Consider the following 25,901-nt stretch of genomic DNA (forward strand, 5'->3'; position numbering starts at 1 on the left):
TCAAAACATGTCGTGTAAGGTGTCTAACACTTTGGAATACTACCCCCACACCATTTCTGGCGATGAGGTTAGTATTCCCCCCTTCTAGAGGGAGAAGACACGTTAAGATCCTACTTACCCGGTTAAAGTTAACCAGAGCCCCAGCATCACAAAATGGATGCTGCTGCCACAGACACAAGTCTGACCTCCTGCTGCTGGGAGTCCTTCCAGCGAGGGAGGCTTGGACAATAGGTTTCCTGCCTTGGGAGGTGCTAGCACCACCCCAGACAGGACTTAGTGTATTGGGGCAGGGAGGGATGAAAGAAACGAGACACTGCCTGGGACACACAAGGTGTCCCATGCATAGCCCGGTTCAAACCGGTGCTGGGGCACTCCAGCCCCAGCCCTGGCACGAAACTGGACAAAGGGAAGGGGGTGTAACCACCCCCCTCCCTGGTCCCACCCATAGGAGGGACCTAGCAGGTAACCCAGCCCCCCAGATTAGTATAAGAGTGGGAGCTGAGTCCCTAGGACTTTGGATTATCCTGAACTGAAACTAGACAAGAAACTCTGGACCTTCGACGACAAGAAGACTGAAGAATCTCCCTTGTGGCCAAGGAGTGGCCACCCTGTGCTAACAGGCACCAACAAGCGACCTGCCGTTTGCTTTGACCAAGTTCTATGAGGAACCGACTGCAGAGCCCAACCAGCGCCTTGACTTCCAGACTTCTCCGACCTTGATCCACATCCACAGCCGAGCTGAGATCCGTGGAGGCGACGAGAGACTTGGGACCGGCTACCTGGGAAAATTGGCGAGTAGCTTCCAGCGCAGCTTCTGAGGCCTCCTCGAAGTTGTGCTCTGGGGATTGAGAAGCCCCAACCCCGAGCACCATCTGCACTGAAGATCAGCCCTCCACACTCCACGAGTTCTGCGTGGGGCCCTTCTGCATTTTCCTGCTTGACGCGTCTGTCCGGTTGCTGGCCCGTTGGCTAGTAGCCTCAGTGACAACGAACCCTTAACTTTCCACCGCTGGTTTGGCCCTTCCAGACTGGTCCTTGCTTCCCTGAGAAAGAGAAGCACCTCAGACCTTCCTGGTCTGCACCTGAAGCGAATTTCCATTTCTGCGTGGGTTGCTTTTGCCAAGGCTTGTTGACTCCAATCGGGACATCGACTCCGCCAACAGCAAGATCCTTCATGGGACAGCTCGTACCCTGGTTCTGGTCATCCTTGACATCTCCTGGTCCACGCAGCTGCAGAGACAAGCTTCAAGACATCACCTGTGTTCTGCACGACATCGCCTGGTTCCTTCCTGGTTCCACACGGTCACTGGCTAGTGACCCAGACTTTGTCCCCTCTGCATGCAGGTGTTCTTCTTCCTAGATCCATCCTTGGGTCCACCGGACATCTTCCTCCTGGCCGCCTGCCTGCATCTGTTCTTCAGGCATCCATAGGATCCAGCGACGACACCCGACACATCTTCACACCTATGCACCCGTCTCCTGTGGGTGAGGTAACACGAGTACTCCGGTGCTCCAGTGGATATTGACTATCCAAGTGTCTAAGTCTCTAGTTGCTTCCTCCTAGTTACTTCGGAAGTGTCCTTATTCTTCCTATTTCTAACTGTTACATTCCCATTGACTTTAATGTAACCTGCGTGTGTGTTTCCACACTGCACACGCTTCCCGTGGGCCTCCCACTTCCTAACTATTGGTAGGGTAGTGTAGCCCCAGCGATTCCCTAGGTCCTAGGCCTACTCCCTGTTCGTGACGTGGTACTTATACCACTTTCTTAGTATATGGTTTGCGTGGCCCCTGGGCCTAACTGTATCTTCCTGTGTAACTTAACGTATGCTAAGAAATTTTTTGTACTTAGACCTCTGAACTCATAAAGAGTGCTGAGGGTATATGTTAGAATAAATACATTCTAATTCTATATATACCTGGTGTGGTGTCCTTTCATTTGGTATTCAAGGGATTGTAATGGTATCACAGCTGGCTTCACATGCCATACAGAGTTTAGTCTAAGACTGCTCTTGTCCATGCTACCACTAGGATAGCTGGTCTATAAGGTTGACTTTACAACCAATCACCATAAGGGTTGTTTGGACTGATACAAGGTGTACACTAGAACTAGTGACATCATATATCAGGCTAACTTCTCACAGCAGCAATAAAGGGCAGATATACTTATGGCGCCCATTCATAAACTTCAGACAAATAAAAACAAACTGTAAAATGTCAAGTGCAGCAGGAGGGTCCTTTGGGCCAACCAACCAACCGACCGACCGACCGACCAACCAACCGCTGTGGAAACACATTTAGGCGAAAATAAGACGGGAGGCGCCTATAAAATACCAGCATCTCTAGTGTTAAATACAATTCACATTTACTAGAGAGTCCACCATCTCATAGTGCTTACAGGAATTTGTAGACAAAGCCCTCACTGCCCTTTTTTTTCCTGCATGTGGACCCAATACAAGGCTCCTTCACCCTTCGCACACCCATGTCCGTAATTAACTCTGTCCTACGCTGCTCCCCAAGAGATCTCTGATCTGTGCACCCATGGAATTTGCTGTCTATGATCCAACCCCAAATGCAAAAAGAACTGTTGATGGACAGAATAAAGAACAATGTCATACACTCACCCCAGTACAGAGATCTGGGCCTAATTCCATTGTTTTTTTGCTCACCATGACATTCCAGTTTGGACCCAGCCATATGATCCAACCCCAGACAGTCTCCGAATCATTCTATTAAAATCCGTTCCTTTTGAGCCACACTGACAACCAGGGTAATACAGGCAGCTTTGGGTGTAATTTGGGATAAAAACTACTCCCAGTTGTTGGGGAATAATTTCTGAAGGGACAGACTGTGGTAACCCCAGAATCCTGCTTTCTGTAACCTGGAAGGGGGACAGGATTTACACCCGACGGTCTCTTCCTCAAAGACCCAGCAGGCGCTCAGTTGCCTCTGTAAATAGGGCGGGCGTCCCGATCTTGGCAAAAAATCCTTAGTAGAATAAGCCACTCTCTTAAAGGACTGCAAACGGGCACTAACTAAAGGGCCCCAATGTGATCTTTCATCTAGCCAAATACCTACATCGGGAAATGTGTCCGTCCTGCTAATGAGCGTCCCCTTGTCATCTGGGATTTCGTTTCCACGCAGGTGCAAACAGATTTACAAGGCAAACCTTGGCTTCATACAATGTGCAGCCTTGTGGAAAGCACACACATTCTACGGAGTGACTTTTAGGAATGTCGGAGCCACATTCATCTTTGGCCTCTAAAGGAAGCTTTCCAAAGCCAGCGAGGCCTGTCGGGTTGGGCGCTGGCCTGCTCTTGACAAACCCATGCATGAGTCAGGCAGGATCGCTCTGAAATACATGGTGTGAGATACACTGACCCTCGCCTTTCGTCTTCGTATACATAAATGGGTTGGGATGGGGCGTGGGCGGAAACAAGACCGCCCACCCGGGGGTGGTCGGGTGACTGTGACAATAAACTGGAGGTCACAGGAGTAAAATCGCCACCGCAGTTGTCTCTTCAGCAACGCTGCTGCAAAGGAAAAATCATGTTACATGCTGACCTTTAACTGTATTTTACTGTTACATTAATCCCTTATTTTCGCAGTGAAGTTGATATATTTGCTTCATTGCCAGGGACCTCTTTGAAGACTTGAGCTCGTGCACTGGACTCAAGTTCTTTGTGACCTCTTTGCTGTTGTGACTGCACAAAGGTAACAGACCCTTCTTAGTGGTTGGCAGGCATGTTTCACCTCTGATAGATTTATCACACAGAAATACTGTCTGTCTGTCCTGTTTAAAAAATATTACTTAAGCAGGTGTCCATTTTGTGAACTTCCTCCAAACTCTGGAAAAAGGAAGTGACATCAGAGGAAGGAGTAAGCTCGATGTGTAAATATACTTAACAGCAGCAAAAGTGCAAAACAATTTCTTTAAGTGTCATCCAACGACAACCCTGGCAGACCTGCGCTAACAAACCTGGCAGACTCGCGCTAACAAACCTGGCAGACCTGCGCTAACAAAACTGGCAGACCTGCGCTAACAAACCTGGCAGACCTGCGCTAACAAACCTGGCAGACCTGCGCTAACAAAACTGGCAGACCTGCGCTAACAAACCTGGCACACCTGCGCTAACAAACCTGGCAGACCGCGCTAACAAACCTGGCAGACTCGCGCTAACAAACCTGGCAGACCTGCGCTAACAAACCTGGCAGACCGCGCTAACAAACCTGGCAGACTCGCGCTAACAAACCTGGCAGACCGCGCTAACAAACCTGGCAGACCTGCGCTAACAAACCTGGCAGGCCTGCGCTAACAAACCTGGCAGACCTGCTCTAACAAACCTGGCAGACTTGTGCTAACAAACCTGGCAGACTCGCACTAACAAACCTGGCAGACTCACGCTAACAAACCTGGCAGACCTGCGCTAACAAACCTGGCAGACCTGCGCTAACAAACCCGGCAGACTCGCGCTAACAAACCTGGCAGACCTGCACTAACAAACCTGGCAGACCTGCGCTAGCAAACCTGGCAGACCTGCACTAACCTGGCAGACATGCGCTAACAAACTTGGCACACCTGGGCTAACAAACCTGGCAGACCTGCGCTAATAAACCTGGCACATCTGCGCTAACAAACCTGGCAGACCTGAGCTAACAAACTTGGCAGACCGCGCTAACGAACCTGGAAGACTCGCGCTAACAAACCTGGCAGACCTGCGCTAATAAACCTGGCAGACTCACGCTAACAAACCTGGCAGACTCACGCTAACAAACCTGGCACACCTGCGCTAACAAACCTGGCACACCTGCGCTAACAAACCTGGCAGGCCTGCGCTAACTAACCTGGCACACCTGCGCTAACATACCTGGCAGACCGCGCTAACAAACCTGGCAGACTCGCGCTAACAAACCTGGCAGACCTGCGCTAACAAACCTGGCAGACCTGCGCTTACAAACCTGGCACACCTGCGCTTACAAACCTGGCACACCTGCGCTAACATACCTGGCAGACTCGCGCTAACAAACCTGGCAGACCTGCGCTAACAAACCTGGCAGACCAGCGCTAACAAACCTGGAAGACCTGCGCTAACCTGGCATCCAGATCAGACAGAAGTGATGTCCGCCTCTGTGCTTCATCAAACCAACTTCTAACCATGTGTTACATATACATGGTGTTTGTAGATGTTATATACACATATTACATAGCCTTAAAATGTTTCACCTTTACATAAGCCTTGTATATGAGATGTTTATCTTCAGGTACTGTGGAGGTTCTTCTGCTTGGTGTGTTAGTCTGGAATCCTGCCGGGGACAGAGACCAGGGGACTTGTTTGTGCTGTGCTGTTGTCAATAAAGAAGTTTTAAAAATAAATAAATGTGGCTCTAACACCATGAAGAGACTATTATGCTGGTCAGCACCTGACACCGGGAAAGAAAAAAAACAGAGACACTATGGGGTCTATTTGGATGGCGGGTGGATCGCCACCGCCCATCTGGTGGTGTGATCTGCCCGCCATTTTCCACCCTCCGCCTACCATTTCCCCCCTGCCAAATTACGATGGCGGTGGGGACCCTGGCGGATGGAAAGACCATCCACCGGTTTTCCGCCAGTCGGACAGATGACCGGGCGGAAAAGGGCTCAAATATGGTGGCGGTGTCTGCAAGACACCGCCATCCATATTAGGATAAGCGGTGGTGCAGGGCTTTCCATGGCAGAGACCCCGCCATGGAAAGCCAGGCGGAGTTCACTTTCGGGGGCCCTTTTGCGGGCCCCCAGGGGTTGGGGGTGCACTAGGGGGGTACCCATGGTACACCCCTTCATTTGCATGCACAATGTGTCAGGAACTACGTGGTGTCTGCCACGTTGGGCATGCAACGGCACAACATGCATATATTGCATTGTCGCAGGTGCTGCTGACAGTACCGCCTGCCACAATGCAATATATGCGGGATGCCACCATGGCGGTGGCATCCTAATTCCCATGGCGGGACCGCCGCACCTGTGGCAGCCGGTCCAGTTTCCCGGTACGGTGGTGGGCCGACTTTGTCCCTATGTACCTTTACTCTCCCTATTTTTATGAATGGGCTCAGCCTGCTTGCAGAAGTGTCAATATCCAAAATGGGGGAAAAAACTTTAAGTAAATCACCTTTGAAGTTATCATTTTACTGCGGCTCCAGCTTGAGACTAGAATGGCTCTGACGCCTGGGTCATGACCTCCGGGCAGAACATGCAGCAGATCTTACTTTAGAATACAGCCATGATTCGTCTAGCCAGAGATGAACTTTGCAATAGGGCTTTAGAATGGTGCTTTTTGAGAATCACTGCTCCTTCAAAATCCTTTGGCTGCTGATTTTCCACTTGATCTCTGTCACGGGGAACCGGACTTGCTTAACTCCTACATACCTACCCTGTATACGACAATAAAACTCATTCTATACAGCAGCCCACGTTCTAGCGTCCTCCTTCGAACCCGCTTACAATCTCCTTGTCTCTTTCCTGGTTTGCACAAATTGTGTTTGTTTATTAGGCATACTCAAGAGCAGGCACATGGCGATAGTCATAACTGTGTCTTGACAGTGCCTGTCCACAGTGGTCTCCAAGAGAGCTCTTATAGGGCTGTGTGGTCTTATATAATAGCCATATTGCAATAGACTATTGTTACTCTTTTCGGGTGTGTTCAGGGTGCTTGTGATGAGACTAGTTGCTATAGGACCTGTGTGTTAAAAACTGGCAGGAGATAGTTGGTACTTCTGATTTTAATATACAACCCTTTCCCATGAATAAAAACTACACTAGGAGGGTGTTAATGATCTCTTCAACTTTTTGATGTCGACATGTTTCTGCCCTTCTAGGGATCGCTACGGGCCAAAGACATCTCCTGCCATTCTGATGCCTTGCCAGCTGCCAGGGTCTGTAGTTTCAATCTTTACTCCCTCCCTCAGTGAGGTGTGCCTGGTCTGCCATCTGCCATCAATGTCTCAGAGCCTGAGCTCACCCTGGCTTAGCTTTTGCTGGTCTGGGAAGGAGACACCTTCTCTCACCTCTTGAAGCCTTCCAGGACTTATCGGCTTTTGGCAGCCCCAAACTGTACAACCTACCTCAGATTCACCTGTCACGGGGTCTTTTCTACAAGCCCTCCTTGTAGAAGATAATGTTGTCTCTTTTTGGTACCATTTGTATTGTGATTTACTGAACTGTGTATTTTAGGAATTTTGCATATTTTATGTTTTTTTTTTATAGTCAAATGCTTTACTGGTCTATCTAATTTTTTATGATATAAACAAACAAATGAAACCTTAAATATATAATTTGTACGCTGTGATGACTATGAGCCCACACTCTGGAAAAGGAAGTGCACTCGGGCTAGGGCACTAGGTACCTGAGGCCCTGTGGTGCACGCGTACATAGCTTCCTGCACTGTGGCACTGATGTGCACCTCCCATATAGATGGAAACAACAAATACTGCTCGCTTCACACTTGCCTTTTCTATTCGTTTCTTGCCTTTTCTATAGGGGAGAGGAGTTGGCCTAACGGCTAAGGCAGTCGACCTCGAATAGGGGGAACTGGGTTCCAGTCTCGGCAATGACGCTGAACATCCTGTGATTCTGGGCAAATCTCTTAATCACCCCGTGCCTCATAAAAATGAATGTGTCCTCACGTAATGCAACTGGTGCTATGTAAAGCGCTCTGATATGCGATTCGGGTCAAGTTCGCGCTATATGAAACTCTGATAAAAAAAAAAAATGTGGTTTCCCGTGCATTCTTTGTTCTGTTGCTTTGCTCCAGGGGTGTGCGCCGTGCAAGTTCTCAGCCTTCCATTGAGCCACAGCCCATCTCCCTGCAGAAGCACTATCTTTGGTAGTGAGACGCGTGTAACACTAGGGCCTACCTGCATAGACACCCCTGGAAGTACCACTACTTCTGCATCTTGCAACATCCCTCATTGGCCCCACTTCCCTCATTGGTCCCAGCCCTCCCCAGGTGATCTTCCAGAAATCTGCAACCCACAGGCAGCCATCAACATTCTGAACAGGTGCAGTACTGAGGGTGGGATTGGGCGGCACCTGCTAGGTGCTCATTCAAGTTAAGAGAAAAAACACATTGTCTCAATTGATCTTACATGATTTTTCAAGTAAAAAAAGAAATTTAAGCTTTACGATAAGAACACACCAGAGAAAGAGAATTTGCAAAAATAAAGTATTTTTTACTTTTTATTTTTTCAAGGAAAGGCTGTCACAGATACAACTTAATTATGGAAGAAAGGATTGTGACAATAGTGAAAATAAGTGACACGTGATGATCAGGGAAGTGGTGGTGCACTATATACAAAACGTACATAAGTGACATAGATAAATTAGATTCAAAACAATTCTTCTGCACATGTACTGTCTCCTATTTATTTCATGAGTCCTAGACACACTGGCGACTCTGTATTGGGGTCAAGGAGGCCTCATGGACAGGTATGATGTGAACGTCAACGTTTCGACCCTAGTAGCAGCGCAATTGTGGTGCATCAAGAGTGGGTCTTCCTCAGGACTGTGAAGGGCGAAATGGACAGCCTATGACATTAATAAAAGAGGAGTCAAGATGTGTTCTTGTTGTATATAAGGCTAACCAATCATAAAGGTTTAACATAAAATGAACTTAACAAATTAGAGGGGACTAATTCCTCTTCGGGTTATGAGATTAATTTAAATAATTAGAGGGGACTAATTCCACTCAAGGTCATTAAGAGCTATGGCGTGGAAGGGAGCCTTACCAGTAATCCTGTGACTGATCAGGAAGTGATAGAGATGAGTGAATCAATTTGCTTAGCTAAAGACATCCACCATCCGGTTGGAGTCTAGGGAGTAATTAGAAAGCCTGAAATTAATGGAGGAAGGCCCCTTTGAACTGATATTTAAATGGCTGGAGATGGGAAACATAACTCGTCGTAAAATTACGCAGATTTACGGGCAAACTCCACCAGCAGGTTGGGGTCTAAACAAAAAATGAGCAAAAATGTTGCTTTAAGAAAGGCTACATGAATATATTACTACTATTGAAACGAGTAAGAGCTGTAAGATGGAGCATACCTTAGAAGAGAGCCGTAGCTCACACAGTTAATTTTCAGCAGGCCGAAGTCCTAAGTGAGAATGATGTCAGAACTCACATATTCACTCACTCATCCACCCCCATATATGAATTGTATGTGTCATGTGATGGGGAAAGCTTGCCCTGCTGGTGTCCTACTTATATTTGTCCTCTGCAGGAGGAAAGTCAGCACTATTTCAGCCAAGGTGTATCTGTTCTATGAAGAAGCGGTATTTTCACTGAAGAATGAAGTTGTCTCCTCTACTTATTAAAAATATATTCAATGCACTTACAAGGCACGCCCTATGAACACAGACCAAGGGCCAATATTTGAATGCCAAAACGGTGTGAAAACAGAATATTGAGTAAAAAATATCGAGTTGCTCAAATATCGAGTAATAAATATCATAGTTCAGAAATATCGACAGCAAGAATATCGAGGTCAAGAATATCGACTTAAGGTAAGTAATATTGGTTTGAAAAATAGTGAAGTGTTTAATATCGTTTGCAAAAATATAGTTGTTAAAAATATAGTTTTTTAATTAATGTTATGTATTTTAATATATATTTTATGTGTATGTGATTTTTTTGTATAAGAATTGTTTGAATTTTTAATATACGTGTTACATTTTTAGTTAATAATTGTTTTTTATTTGAATTTCGCGTTTTTAGTTCCGTAGCAGGTTGTGGTTTTGTAGGGGAATAGGGTGGGAAGTAATTTAATTATATTAAATTCATTGATTATTTTTTATATATTAATATTTGTTTAATTGAGATGTTATAGTTTTAAATGTTTAAACTACTTTATTATTAATTAATTAATAATTGGTTGTTAATTAATTTTAATTAATTAATTGGTAGTTATGGTAATTGTGTAATTAATTTTAGGTGTGTGTTGTGGCGTTGATAGGTGTAAAGGGTAGGAAGTAATTTATTGTTAATTTATGAATTAATAAATGGTTAATTTTAATTATCTAATTGGTAATTAATTATGGTAATTGTGTCATTATTTTTAGGTGTGTGTTGTGGTGTTTATTGGTGTAAAGTGTGGGAAGTAATTTATTTTTAATTGATGAATAAATAATTTGTTATAAATACATTTTAATTAATTAATTAGTAATTAATTATGGTATTTGTGTAATGAATTTTAGGTGTGTGTTGTGGGGTTTATAGGAGTAAAGGATGGGAAGTAATTTGTGTTTAATTAATTAATATAGTTGTTAATTAATGTTAATCATTTGATATTTATTTTGGGTAATTGTTAATTTTTGTGTGTGTTGTTTTTACTTTTAAAGGGGTAAAGGGTGGGTATTAAATACATTTTAATTACTTTTTTATTAGTTGTTTGTAGTAATAGTTTTTAATTTAAAAATAAGTTGTAATACTGTTTTATTATTTTAGTTCAATTTAGGTGTGTGTTGTGTATATTATAGTGTTAAAGTGTGTGTAGCCAATTGATGTTCATTCGTTTTTTTATTAATAATATTATTTTCATTGATTAATAATTATGGTAATTCTGGAAGTAAATTTAATTTAAAATGTTGAAGTGTTTTGTGTTTGGTGTGGTGTTATAGGGTAGGAAATAAAATTAATACATTTTAATTTTTTGTTTAGTTTGTAAATATTTTCTAGTTACATTTTTTTGTTTTATATGGATTTATTATTTTATTTAATATAATACTTGTAGGTTTTTGTTATATGTAATTAATATTTTAATATTTGTTTATATATTTGATTTTCCATTTTGTAAATATTGTTTATTTATTTTTATGATTTTTTTATTTTTAATATACATATTTTTTAACTGTTTGAGTGTGAATAGTAATTTTTGTCTGCCCACTATCCATCACTTTCCTTAATGTTGCACTCATTGGAGTGGGAATAGTAATTTTGACCTCTCCATTGTCCAGCACTTTCCCTACTGTTGTACTCACTGGAGTGGGAATAGTAATTTTTAACCCTCCGCTATCCAACACTTTCCCTACTGTTGCACTCACTGGAGTGGGAATAGTCATTTTAACCCTCCGCTATCAAGCACTTTCCCTACTGTTGCAATTACTGGAATGGGAATTGTTCATTTTATCCCGCTGCTATCCAACACTTTCTGTACTGTTGCACTCACTGGAGTGGGAATAGTAATTTTTACACCTCTGCTATCCAGCACTTTCCCTACTGTTGCACTCATTGGAGTAGGAAGTCATTTTAACCCCTTTGCTACCCAACACTTTCCCTTCTGTTGCACTCACTGGAGTGGGAATAGTAAGTTTTACCCCTCCGCTTCCCAAAAGTTTCCCTATTGCTGCAGTTTTTGGAGTAGGAGTAGTAATTTTTACCCCTACGCTATCCAACATTTTCCCTACTGTTGTACTCTTTGGAGTGTGAATAGAAATGTTTGCCCCTCCACTATCTAACCCTCCTGTTGCTCTCACTGGAGTGGGATTAGTAATTTTCACCGCTCTTGTATCCAACACTTTCCCTACTGTTGCACTGATTGTATTGTGAAATGTAAGTTTAATATTTTTTAAACTTTTAACATCAATTTAAAATAATAGTTTATTAATTGCTTTAAAGTAAATATATATGTATACATTATTATGTTTGTGTGTTTATTTTTTTAATTAAGTTTATTTGCTATATTTCAATATGTATATTAAATGTATTTTATTTGTTAAAATTATATTTAATATTTAATATAATTTAGCTTATTTTATATTTATATAAAAGTCGATATTTTATACAACTATATTTTTTACATCAATATTTTTAGTCAATGTTTTTGTACGTACCTGTTTAAGTATAGGAGTCAATATTTTTTTTTGTCCGTATTTTTTACTCGGTATTTTTACATCGATGTTTTGTCAGTGAACTTGCCAAAACATGTTGACAGAAAAGAGAAGCAGGGTTTCTTGCTATACCCTCTAATTTGAATGTTGTGGCAGGGAGACCCCAGCAAAATAACTTTAATATACAGCAGAGACTTACATAAAGGGGGAAGATAAATGTTGGCATAAGAGACATAATCTTATGAAAATTAGAGAACCCATACCTAGGAGGCTGTACAACTAGTGAACTCCTTGACGCTTACAGTGCTAGTTGTGGAACCCACTAAGGAACCATGTGGCTCTAGGTAGGTGGGTTTCATCATCTTATATGAGCACATGAATGTGTAGTAATTATATTAAGGTGCCGATCACGATCCGGCAAAAACCGGGTACGAACCGTCGGACGGAGCATAATCTCCGCCCGACGCGTACCCGGTCGTCAATTTTTACAAACAAGGAATTACGATTCGCACGGGTACACCATTACCGTACGAATCGTAAAAAAGCCCGACCGAACAAAAAACACCTACCAATGCGATCCGGGAAAGCGCCGACCTGACGTCGGGACGCTCGCAACCAGCCATTCACGACCCAGGAATCACGAATCGCACCGACGTCACCCCGCACGGTGAATATTTTGCGGCAGCCAAAAACTGCCGGGAAATCAGGACGACGCGAACAAGGACCACCAGTACGCGACGGACAGACGACGACGCGAACAAGGAGGACCAGTACGCGACGGACAGACATGGACCCGAACCTACGAGTCATCCCTGCCCTCATAGCAGTACACCTCCTCTACAGGTTACGACGCAGACGCCGCAGAAGGTCAGAATAACTAAGGGAGGGGGGAAAGTGGGGTGGGGTGGGGGTGGCACGACCAGGGCAGGCCACAAAACAACCACATAAGTCACACACCACACATGGCCTGGACATACCTGACTCCCATGCCCTGGTCACCACGAGGGGGTGTGGGCGTGTCCTGATAAGCCAGCGACCGCCACAACGGAAGTCCGTCACCACGCGAACCGGCAACACAACCAGACAGGTACGTCCCGTACCCACGCCTGAAGAGCGTGGGTACGAGTCGGACCACGCCCACACACGTCACCCCAACAATGGCGGGACGGATCGCACCCACGTGGCAAAGGCCTGGGTACGGGCCGCACAAACATCACATAGCGTGGGGACGGATATGTACGGACCCTACCCCCACCCCGTATGCAAGGAGCGTACCCCCCAGCCCAACAGTACAAGTACGACCCGTACCCCCACCCGCGTATGCATGGAGCGTACCCCCACCCCAACAGTGTAAGTTCGACCCGTACCCTCACCCGCGTATGCATGCAGCGTACCCCCCATGCCAACAGTGTAAGTACGACTCGAACCCCCACCCACGAATGCAAGGAGCGTACCCCCCAGCCCAACAGTGTAAGTACGACCCGTACCCCCACCCGCAAATGCAAGGAGCGTACCCCCCAGCCCAACAGTGTAAGTACGACCCGTACCCCCACCCGCGAATGCAAGGAGCGTACCCCCCAGCCCAACAGTGTAAGTACGACCCGTACCCCCAACCGCGTATGCATGGAGCGTACCCCCACCCCAACAGTGTAAGTTCGACCCGTACCCTCACCCGCGTATGCATGCAGCGTACCCCCCATGCCAACAGTGTAAGTACGACTCGAACCCCCACCCACGAATGCAAGGAGCGTACCCCCCAGCCCAACAGTGTAAGTACGACCCGTACCCCCACCCGCAAATGCAAGGAGCGTACCCCCCAGCCCAACAGTGTAAGTACGACCCGTACCCCCACCCGCGAATGCAAGGAGCGTACCCCCCAGCCCAACAGTGTAAGTACGACCCGTACCCCCAACCGCGAATGCAAGGAGCGTACCCCCCAGCCCAACAGTGCAAGTACGACCCGTACCCCCACCCGCGTATGCAAGGAGCGTACCCTCCATGCCAACAGTGTAAGAACGACTCGAACCCCCACCCACGAATGCAAGGAGCGTACCCCCCAGCCCAACAGTGTAAGTACGACCCGTACCCCCACCCGCAAATGCAAGGAGCGTACCCCCCAGCCCAACAGTGTAAGTACGACCCGTACCCCCACCCGCGAATGCAAGGAGCGTACCCCCCAGCCCAACAGTGTAAGTACGACCCGTACCCCCAACCGCGAATGCAAGGAGCGTACCCCCAGCCCAACAGTGCAAGTACGACCCGTACCCCCACCCGCGTATGCAAGGAGCGTACCCCCCATGCCAACAGTGTAAGAACGACTCGAACCCCCACCCACGAATGCAAGGAGCGTACCCCCCAGCCCAACAGTGTAAGTACGACCCGTACCCCCACCCGCTTATGCAAGGAGCGTACCCCCCATGCCAACAGTGTCAGTACGACCCGTACCCCCACCCGCGGACGTACGGAGCGTACCCCCACCCCAACAGTGTAAGTTCGACCCGTACCCTCACCCGCATATGCATGGAGCGTACCCCCCAGCCCAACAGTGTAAGTACGACCCGTACCCCCAACCGCGTATGCATGGAGCGTACCCCCACCCCAACAGTGTAAGTTCGACCCGTACCCTTACCCGCGTATGCATGCAGCGTACCCCCCATGCCAACAGTGTAAGTACGACTCGAACCCCCACCCACGAATGCAAGGAGCGTACCCCCCAGCCCAACAGTGTAAGTACGACCCGTACCCCCACCCGCAAATGCAAGGAGCGTACCCCCCATGCCAACAGTGTAAGTACGACTCGAACCCCCACCCACGAATGCAAGGAGCGTACCCCCCAGCCCAACAGTGTAAGTACGACCCGTACCCCCACCCGCAAATGCAAGGAGCGTACCCCCCAGCCCAACAGTGTAAGTACGACCCGTACCCCCACCCGCGTATGCAAGGAGCGTACCCCCCATGCCAACAGTGTCAGTACGACCCGTACCCCCACCCGCGGACGTACGGAGCGTACCCCCACCCCAACAGTGTAAGTTCGACCCGTACCCTCACCCGCGTATGCATGGAGCGTACCCCCCATGCCAACAGTGTAAGTACGACTCGAACCCCCACCCACGAATGCAAGGAGCGTACCCCCCAGCCCAACAGTGTAAGTACGACCCGTACCCCCACCCGCAAATGCAAGGAGCGTACCCCCCAGCCCAACAGTGTAAGTACGACCCGTACCCCCACCCGCGAATGCAAGGAGCGTACCCCCCAGCCCAACAGTGCAAGTACGACCCGTACCCCCACCCGCAAATGCAAGGAGCGTACCCCCCAGCCCAACAGTGTAAGTACGACCCGTACCCCCACCCGCGAATGCAAGGAGCGTACCCCCCAGCCCAACAGTGTAAGTACGACCCGTACCCCCACCCGCGAATGCAAGGAGCGTACCCCCCATGCCAACAGTGTAAGTACGACCCGTACCCACACCCGCGGACGTACGGAGCGTACCCCCACCACACCAGTGTCAGTAGACTCGTACCCTCACCTCGAATGCATTGTGCGTACCCCCACCGTGTATGTGCCAAGCGCACATATCCTGAAATCGGAGGTGTGTGTGCAGAGTCCACCCAGCAGTGCCCTGAGACAGGAGGGGTGGGTGTGGAGTCCTCCCAGCAGTGCCCTGAGACAGGAGGGGTGGGTGCCTATCACTCCCAGCAGTGCCCTGAGACAGGAGGGGTGGGTGTGGAGTCCTCCCAGCAGTGCCCTGACACAGGAGGGGTGGGTGCAGAGTCCTCCCAGCAGTGCCCTGAGACAGGAGGGGTGGGTGCAGAGTCCTCCCAGCAGTGCCCTGAGACAGGAGGGGTGGGTGCCCATCACTCCCAGCAGTGCCCTGAGACAGGAGGGGTGTAACACATGTGTGTGAGGCCAGAATTATCCACATGCATACTGGCTACAAGGGAACATGTCCCCATGAACTCATGTCAACAGACTCCACACACAAGTACAGTGATCACCAAGGATGCCACGATTGTCGCAGGTGGAGACATGGCCCTGCATGCATGGCCAAAGTAGAAGGGCTCCGTCACACACACAGCTCATGTAGACACAGCTCTGCGCTAAACATTGGGAACACCCTGCAGGGAAGAAAGCTGGGTACACAGAGGAAGGAATACACCCTGGGACAAGTGCACCATGCAGTAACTGCTTACATGAACAAAGAAAGTTAGCCAACACCTTGTGATGGCACACAGATCACAGGGTCCCACCAATGAGCAGTACACTACTACATATCCCACACACCCAAACCCTTACACACCACCCAAAACCATGTAGCAGCCCCACCAACACCAATACCAGCATAGCAGTAGTGTGATAATGAAAACAAAATTAAGCTTTATTCAGCATGAGCACAATGTCCGTGGATCGCAGGCAGTTCAATATTCACAAAGCCCATAGGGCAGTCAATGATTCTCAGCTGGATGGGGGACACAGTGGGATGCGTGTCCCCTACCTTGCCTGCACAGTCAAATGGCATCGTCTTCCACACTGGTGAGGGCATCAGGGGGGGGGGAAGCAACAGGCACCGCAGGGACATCAGGGCAAAGGGGCGGCGTTGTGGGTGCAGGGATGGAGGACTCCACCACAGGGGGTGGGTCAGTGCCAAAGGCGGAGGCCAGGATGGCACTACACACCTTTGCAAGGTCCTCCAGGGAGTCCCCTGCACCCGAAGGGACCTCAGGCCCCAAGGAGGGGGGGGTCAGAGGGATGGGTCGCAGCGCCACCGGGGGAGGGTGGAGACAGGGGGGGAGACTCAACCACCCTGACCGGGGACCTCCTTGACCGCTTGCGTGGTGGTGTAACTGTGGGGCTCAGGGACAGAGCGGCCATGAAGGAGTCCTTGGGGGAGATGTGGCCAGGAGAGCTGAGGGGAGGGGATTTGGAGGGAGTGGACTGGGTGGAATGCGGACTCCCACTATGGCTACGTGTCACACGTTTGCCCCCCGACCCAGTGGGTGTGCCTACCTCACCCTGTGTGTGCGTGTCAGGAGGAGTGCGGTGGACCTTCCCTGCTGGTGTGGTGCCCGTGTCCGTTGATGTGGGTGCATGCCGACGTCTGGGTGTACGTGTGACAGGCATGGGAGTGGGAAGTGTGGATGGGGCAGGGGTAGGTGGGGGGAGGTCGCGCTGCAGGAGACCCACTGCTGCAGTCAGTGTGGAGTCGATGGACCTCAGCAAGTTGCGTTGGTCAGCCTGCGATGAATGAATGCCCTCCAAGAAAGCCTCGATGTTGGTGAGGGTTTTGCCGTGGGCATGGAGGACATTAAGGATCGCAGCCTGACCAACCTGCAGTTGCCGCTGGATGTCCACAGACTCTGCATTGGCGGCAGCAGTGGAGACAGGGGCAGGGGGTGCGGTGCCTGGCAGGAAGGAGACATGCTGTGACCGGGCACGCTGGGAAGGGACACGAGCAAGTGGGAGGCGGCTGGTGGAAACTGAGGGGGCGGTGCGAGGTGTTGTTCCGCTGTCAGCTGCTGGTGCAGCCTCCGCCCACTCGGAGACATCGTCCCCGGACCTGTCAGCTTCGTAGTCTGATGTGCCAGTCGACAGGTCCTCGGCCACACTCTCCTCCGCCTCTGTACCACTCGATGTGCCAGACCCGATGTCACGGCTGGCACTGGTGCTCGGTCCCTCCGCCTGGTCTGTGTCCATGTCTCCCTCTGTGTCCCCCGACGATGCTGTGGGCAGGGTGGAGAGACAGAAATTAATCAGACACCTGTACACATCTGTCACATGAGTCCAATCTACATAGGTAACATTGCATGGCCTGAAAAGGAAGATCCCTAACATCTACTGAACAGGGTACCGATGTAGGGCATGAAACACACAGTTGGTTGAGCCACCATGCCACTGAAATACCATGGAGAGCATGAGACAATAGCTAAACACAGGAAAAGGAGTCTGACATAGCACCCAGGCCCTGGGGACAATCCAGCACTGCATCTGCACCACACAGCGTTGGCGAAAATACCGATGACCAGGGACCATATCCATGAACTTGAGACACATGCTGCATAGGTAATGCTGAAAACATGCACAACATGACTCTGTCACTGCACATTGCGTGTGTGTCCAGACACATCACACACTGCCCAGACCCAGCAAGTGGTAATCAGGATTTAACACATAGGCATTGCCCGCCCCAACAAGACCCTACACGAGGCAAATTGTTGAGACACAGGTGGCACCAACATCTCATAGTCTGGGTGATACACACAGGGGCAGGCAAAAAGCAAGATTGGACGCCAAACAGCCAAGGTGCGCCTGTACAAATAATGAGGTACCAGTGCCCATCCTCAGATGAGTATAACAAGACACACAGGCACTGGCAACTGTGAGTATGAAGAAGGACAATCAGGTCAGGCTGCACAGTGGACACCTGTACAAAATAGCACGTCTATATACATGGTGACAGGGGACAATGGCACAGAGCACAACTTACGCTGTAGACACTGACAGTGGCCACGTTTATGATGACACATACACCACTGAGGAAAAGGTGCCCCAGGGGACAGTAGTGGGCACGCAACTACATGCTACTGAATGGTAATGACTGCAACACACGTCACCATCCCTGCACTATGTGTATCGCACACTCATGCACATCATGTCACAGGCCACTACATGGGACATGCGCGCTGTAAGGCATGACACATGAGAGACCAACTCCCATGTCTGGAGTCAGCATCAGTGCCAACTGACATGGAACCCACATGCAGTGAACTTGACAGTGCACAGGCAATGTCCCACAACCTGTTACACACCACCCCCACACATGATGCTACAGACATTGTTCCCGTGGACAAAGCGCTAGCCTACATTACCCTGTGAAGGAGTGACTACACACAGACCAGGGAACACATTGCAAGGAGGGGAAGGGTGGCAGGGGCACAGCGCTATACTGGGGCAAACAGGATCTGCACAGCACCTTTAAACCCTGCCAGTGAATTCATGCTACTGTGCCCTTACAAATGCCGGTGACACACAACAAACACACATGTACCTACCCCCTTCCGGCTGCTGCATCGCCTGTAAGCGCCTCTCCAGGTCTGGAAAGACCACCGGCAGCACACGCCTGTGGAGGTGGCTCAGACGGCGGCGGCCGCGGTTCTTGTGGCTCTCAGGTGAGTCCCCCAGCAGGAGCCGTGCAATCCTCCGCGTCCAGTACCGGATATCCTGCCAGCGTTTCCTCACCTGGGGCAGGCTCCGCCTCCGACCATCCACACCCCTCACGGCACTGACGGCGGTCAGCCAGATCTGCTCCTTGGCAGTGGCGCCTACCTGTGAGGAGCAACAAGTGACACCACATCAATACACCAGCCACATGTCACAGAGAGACATATGGGTACAAATTAGCTGGTTACAACAAGGCATGTCATGCAGTCAACGCATTGCACCTTTGTCATAGGGACATCATCCCCTGGTGAGGGAAAAAGCACTACGTGCCACAGTGGGTACACAGGTGGAATGATGGCAATGTCACAATCAATGATCAAGGCTCACACTGTGCATCACACCCACCCCTCCTGTCTCAGGGCACTGCTGTGAGTGATAGGCCCCCACCCCTCCTGTCTCAGGGCACTGCTGGGAGGACTCTGCACACACCCCTCCTGGCTCAGGGCACTGCTGTGAGTTCTAGGCCCCCACCCCTCCTGTCTCAGGGCACTGCTGTGAGTGATAGGCCCCCACCCCTCCTGTCTCAGGGCACTGCTGGGAGACATCAGGCACCCCCCCCCCTGGGACCCCCCCGACAGTACATGGCATGTGTGTTACACCTGGACGCAATGGCAGAAGTCACAGTCACCACATAGGGACAGTCTGTGGCAGTGGCCTATGCACTCACCTGATACCCTGGTCGCCCATACAGCATGGAGTACTGTGGGAGGATCACATCCAGCAGAGCCATGTTCTCCTCCAGGGTGAATGGCTGTGTCCTCTCCACAGCCCTTGACATGGTTCCAGGGAATCAGTAGCAGCAGCTGGGTCGACGAATGCAAAGATGTGCAGGCAAGTGCTCCCTCATGGGACCTGGCTGCCTTATATGTGCCCTTCTGCCCAGTCTCATGCACAGGAGTACAGAGAGATTGGTCACTCACATTTGCATCCTATGTTTCCACCAATCCCTACAAACCTAGCAGTCTGTGGGTTCTCTATCGGTTTCATTCTCCTGCATGATGTCAGCCCCACAAACACATTGCAACAAAGTAGACAAATTCCAACTGACTTCTGCTGTGCACCTTCCAGAACAATTTCGAATTTTGAACTTGGTCTCCATGACAACCAGCATGCATGTAGGCCTTAATACTTGTCCCCTATGTAATTTGGAGCATCACACACAGGTACGGTGCGTGTGGGGGCCCTAGGGCACCCCAAATGCATGGCAACGGCCCGTACATGCATGCCTACGCTCTCCATCACTATGGGTCTGCACGCGTATGCGTACCCGTAGTGGTACGGACCGTACACTCGCATCTACACTCTCCATCACTATGGGTCTGCACGCGTATGCGTACTCGTAGTGATAGTGAGCGTAGATGCGAGTGTACGGTCCGTACCACTACGGGTACGCATACGCGTGCAGACCCATAGTGATAGTGAGCGTAGATGTGAGTGTACGGTCCGCACCACTACGGGTACGCATACGCGTGCAGACCCATAGTGATAGGGCCGTACACTCGCATCTACGCTCTCTATCACTATGGGTCTGCACGCGTATGCGTACTCGTAGTGGTACGGACCGTACACTCACATTTACGCTCTCCATCACTATGGGTCTGCACGCGTATGCGTACCCGTAGTGGCACGGACCGTACACTCGCATCTACGCTCGCCATCACGATGGGTACACATACGGCAGCACTCCCACAGTGATTTGGGAACATGCACAGGCCCTCTCAGCAGCAGTACGGCGGATTTTACACATCACTGTGGTGATAGGCGACACACATGTAGGAATAGGGCGGACATACTTGTCCATGGATGGACATACTTGTCCAGGAATGGACATCAAGGCATCGTCTGTGCATTACCACATGTGTGGGGCACAGGTGTCACAGGCTGTGATGTGGAACATGCCTCCTGAGTGGAGAAGGCACCAGATGTATGATGAGATGTGTACATGTGTACTGTGTGAGGGTGCAATGTGTGCCAGGCATGCCCTTGACTCCTTTGACATGTGTGCATGTGGGACTGCGCACTTGGGGTGAGCGTCACTGGCATGGCACGGACACCAACACACGGAAGTGTCCCATGATGCCCGGTACAGGGGTCATGACACATGACTTATCACTACCCACAGTGCACAATGTGACTATGCCATATATGTGTCCGGGATTTACATCAGGTTGATGTTGTAGCACCCTCAAAAGCTGCAGCCGTTGCAGCAACCAACATGTGGCTGTGTGTAGATTGTCATTGCACACTGTTCCCAACACCATGCCACATGTGTTATCGGATGTGAGGTGCACATGTATGCAAGGGACACGGAGTAGCGTGACAAGGCCATGTCAGCAAACTCACAAGGAATGTGTGGTGAGTCATGACATGTGCACCTTCATGGCAAGGTGTGTGGGCTGGACTAGTGTAATGTCATGTGACCTGTGGCTCAAGTGTTCCGCTGCCAGTCTCTGCAATCGGCATCACACTTCTGCTGATGTGTGGGTGTATGTCACTCCTGTCTTGCGTCGGGCAGTGCACTTGCACTGGGACACAGCTATTTCCATGGCGTGGCATGGGGAGGTTCTCAATCACCGTGTGTAGCTGGGTCTTGGAAGGAGTGTCACCTTGCATCCATACGTGTCCTGGGCATGTAGCACATGCCTGACTCCCTATGTGGCATGTGTGTATTGCCAGATTTACATGTGCTCAGTAGACATGAGTTGTTCTCGTAGTGCACTCACTCTTCCTTGTCACTTCCAAATTACTGCAGAGCGCCTCCTGTTGCCCGAAGAATTCCAGACTTGGCCACCATGCAGGAGAATGACAGGATCCGGCTCTACCGCTTCACCCAACCGTTGATTCTGGAGCTGACGGCGAGACTGGCACCACACCTGCAACCGCAGCACAGGTATCCTACGGCACTGACACCCCAGCTGAAGGTAATGGCTGCCCTACATTTCCTTGCCACGGGTACCTTCCAAAATACCATAGCTCATGTTGGTGGCATGTCCCAGAGCATGTTCAGCGGTGTGCTGCATGATTTCTTGGAGGCCATGTTGATTCACCTGGATGACTTCATCAAGTTCCCAACCCCTGAACAGATGACTGAGGTCAAGCGTGGTTTCTATGCCCTGGGAGGGATGCCCCATGTCATTGGGTCCATAGATGGGACACATGTAGGTTTGGTACCACCACACGCACGGGAGGTGGCGTACCGCAATCGGAAGCACTACCACTCCATCAATGCCCTTGTGGTGTGTCTGTCCAACATGGTGATTTCACATGTCTGTGCTCGTTTCCCAGGATCAGCACACGATGCCTACATCATGAGGCGTAGCGGGATGCCTGATATGATGATGCAGCTGCGCAACGAACGAGCATGTGTTGTTGGTGGGTACAGTCTGTCTGTCCTGTATTCTGTTTGGCCGAGCAGCACTACCGCTTCGCCAGTTCTAACGATATCCATGTGCTTTCCATTTAGGGGACGCTGGCTATCCCAACATGCCTTGGCTGCTGACACCTCTCCGCAACCCCATCACGCCGGCCCAGCTCCGCTACAACACCGCCCATGGCCGGACAAGGCGAGTGATAGAGAGGACGTTTGGCATGCTGAAGAGACGATTCCGGTGCCTCCACAAGACCGGCGGCGCACTCCCATATGCCCCGGCGAAGGTCTGCAAGATCTTCATGGTCTGCTGCATGCTGCACAACATGGCAGTTGAAAGAGCTGTGCCACTCATCCTGAATCAACATGACGAGGACCATCCACCCGTGGAGGACGAAGGGCTTGGCAATGGGGCTAGTGATGTGGAGGATGTGGAGCCGCAAGAGGACATCCGGACTCGGCTCATACGCGACTTCTTTGCTTAGTGGTGAGTACCAGTGTCTGAGTGTGCACGCATTGGTCCCCGTGTGGCATGTGTTGTGATGCGTGTCTCCACCTGCATGTATGGCACGTGAGTCAGAGGTGTGTGTGGGTGTGTCACTGGAGTGATGGTGGCAGTGATGGTAGTATTTCCCCACTCATAATTGTGACCTAGCATTTTTTCATCCATACATGTGTCGAGTCAATGCACATGCAAGTGGCTGTGCTTTTTGTGGCTGACTTCTTGTGTGTCTCTCTTCCCCAGGTACCTGCGCATGCCGTCTTCTGGTTGCATTGTTGTGGCACTGCTATTCCTCATGGACATGGCATCGTGGGCTGACTCAGCGTTACAGGCACGGACACGTTTGGAAGTCTCCATGGGGTAAGGGATGCATCTGGGGTGTATTGGGTGTGGCAGTTGTTCACGATGTGTGCACACTGCCCCGGTCGGGGTTTGGTTCCTCTGCAGACATGTGGCATCCCCATGGGACACGACATGCAGCTGGGTACACCTGAATAGATGGGCTGCCTGGTTGTCAGTCATCAGTGATGGGATAGTGGATTGTGATGAAGGCATCAATGTGTGTGACACTGCCCTCGGACACGTACGGTTAACATTGTCTTGACATGGCGTGGGACTTCCACATCAGCGGATGTATGGTGTATGGCAGTCTCTCCGTGAGCAGCTGTGGGTAGTTAGCTGTTAGCCGACACTTGTGTGCCAGTTCCATGGCTATCACGCATTTGTGCTGCAGAAGGGGGGTGCCAGTGTTTGAGCCACATGTTACTCCACATGATGTGTTCATGTGTACTTCAAGTTGCCTCTGCAATCCCAATAACATGACTATTAAAGGTGTCCCTATGCCTCCAAGGTGCCTCTTCTCAGTCAATGCTGGTGTGTTGGCACGGTGCATCCTGCATGTCTGGCATGGTATTCCCTGATTGTGGCTATGTGTCAATGTGTCGAGTGGCAAGATGCAAGCTGTGTGTGTGTGCTGAGACTGTGTATTGGGCATGATGTCCATGACTGTGTGGGTATTGTGACATGTGCCATCCCCATGCATCCAACGTTGTCCATGACCCCATTCTCTGCATCCACCGGACTCAAGCTTGCAGGACATGGTTCTGCCACCTGTCTACACGTACCTGGGTGCCCCCCCCGGACACGGGCCAGGATCCCTGACCTCTGCGCATGACTGTTGCTGTACTCAATGTGTCTGTCAGCATGGTTGTTCGGCCACCCCCTCAGCTGGTTCTGACCATCACGGGTGTGTATGGTGCTCCATGTCTGTCTTGCCTAAAAAACTGTGACCCATGTGTCCTGTGCCAGACTCAGGCCCCAGGGTGTGGATGGTTGAAGTGAACAGATGACTCAGGCATGTTTAGACTGTACAAGACACATGTTAGGTAATAATGCTACCAGCAGGCATCTACTCTTAATAGTGTGATTTATTATTGGGTGGGGGGGGGGACAAAGTGAGGGGCTTTCCGGGATTAGGGAATCCAAAGTTCAGTAGGGGAGTTGGTGTCCTTGCCATTGGAAATCCTCAGAGTCCATGCCACAGTCTTTGTCAACATTGGTCAGCCAGTGACCAGCAGGGCCATGTGGCAGAGAATGTCTCTTGATGCTGTGATGCTGTTGCTCCAGTGGGCCAGGTGCCAGGCCAGGTGTCCTGGGAGATGGTGATGTAGCAGCCACCCTCACGGTCCTTTCCGTGGACGACCCGGCTTCCTGCGGGGAACCTCAGCAGCAGGCCGTGACGACGTCTGGGATGCTCCGTCGGATGTTTCCTCCTCCTCCTCATGATCCCTCCCTGTGGGTGGTGATGTTCTCCGCCTTCTGGCACAGGGAGGGTCGGCCATGGTGTCGGCCATCCGACGGAGTTCAGCGTGAATCCCCTGGGACGCCGTCACTTGCTCAGCCTGTCTGTCCTCCATCCTCCGTTGGTGTAGCTGTAGACAGGCTATTAGCTCCGCATGTTGCTGGGCCTGCTGGACCTTGATCCCCTCGAGGACGGACACAACCTGGGCCATGCCCGTGGTGTCCTGCCGGTATGAGTCCAGGATGTTACGGACATGGGAAAATACCAGATCCCCAGCCAACTGGTCAGGCTCGCGCCTCCGCCGTCCTCCACTCCCACCACCCCTGCCCACTTGCGTCTGGCCTGCACTTGTGGGCACATCGGGTCTCCGGGACCCCTGAGGGGTGGCATTGGCGTTGTCGCCTGCCTCCTCCTGGGTGCCCGGGACACCGTGTCCCTCCTGGCGAGCCTGGCTGCATTGTGGTGTTGGGGCAGGGATCCTGGGTGTCTCCTGGGATGTGGCAGGAGTGGGGGTGGTGGTTGGCACGGTTGTACCTGACGCAGGTGCTGCAGGTGGTTGGACACCAGAGGGGCCAGGTCGGTCGGGGTCGTCCGCAGAGTGGTGAGAGTGGTCGCTGCCGGTGGGATCGGTCTCCTGCAGATCCGGGTCCTGTGAGTGTTCCCCCCCAGTGTTGGGGGGTGCAGCACGACGTTGACCTGTGTGTGAGAGAGAAAATGTTAATTTGGATCCATGCCACATCCATGTTTCATCCGTTACAAAGTTGGCACATTTCCTCTTGGAATTAGGATCTGTCTTGCATTCCACTCACAGTGCACTTGTGCATGTGTGTGTCCCTTGGGCACCAATTTGGCCCCTTTAACTATGTGTGGCACAGTCTTACTTGCTGCGTCAAGTGTGACTGCAGTCAGCAGTGGAGTGTGCATGTGTGCCGAGCTATGCATTTGCGCCTTCCTTGTAGCACTGTACATGTGCACATGGAGTGGATCCACACACCTATATGATGCAGGTGGCTGTCCTTGTGCTCGTGTACAGGTTGTGACATGGCCCTGCGTTTTGCCATGATGAAGAGGGGGGGTTCTGGCACTGGCCACCCTTGTCTACATGCACGCAGTCCACCTGCTGACGAGCAGACATTCCCACACACCAAAGGACTGA

At 50.4% G+C, this 25,901-nt stretch overlaps 1 protein-coding gene across 2 annotated transcripts in view; it reads right to left on the reverse strand.

Moving 5' to 3' along the window:
- The window catches only part of SIDT1 (SID1 transmembrane family member 1), a 588,249-nt gene that overhangs the window by 286,678 nt on the left and 275,670 nt on the right, over positions 1-25,901 (reverse strand). The gene's annotated exons all lie outside the window — the stretch shown is intronic.

Source organism: Triturus cristatus, chromosome 8, assembly GCF_964204655.1.
Source record: "Triturus cristatus chromosome 8, aTriCri1.1, whole genome shotgun sequence".
NCBI classification, from domain to species: Eukaryota; Metazoa; Chordata; class Amphibia; order Caudata; family Salamandridae; genus Triturus; species Triturus cristatus.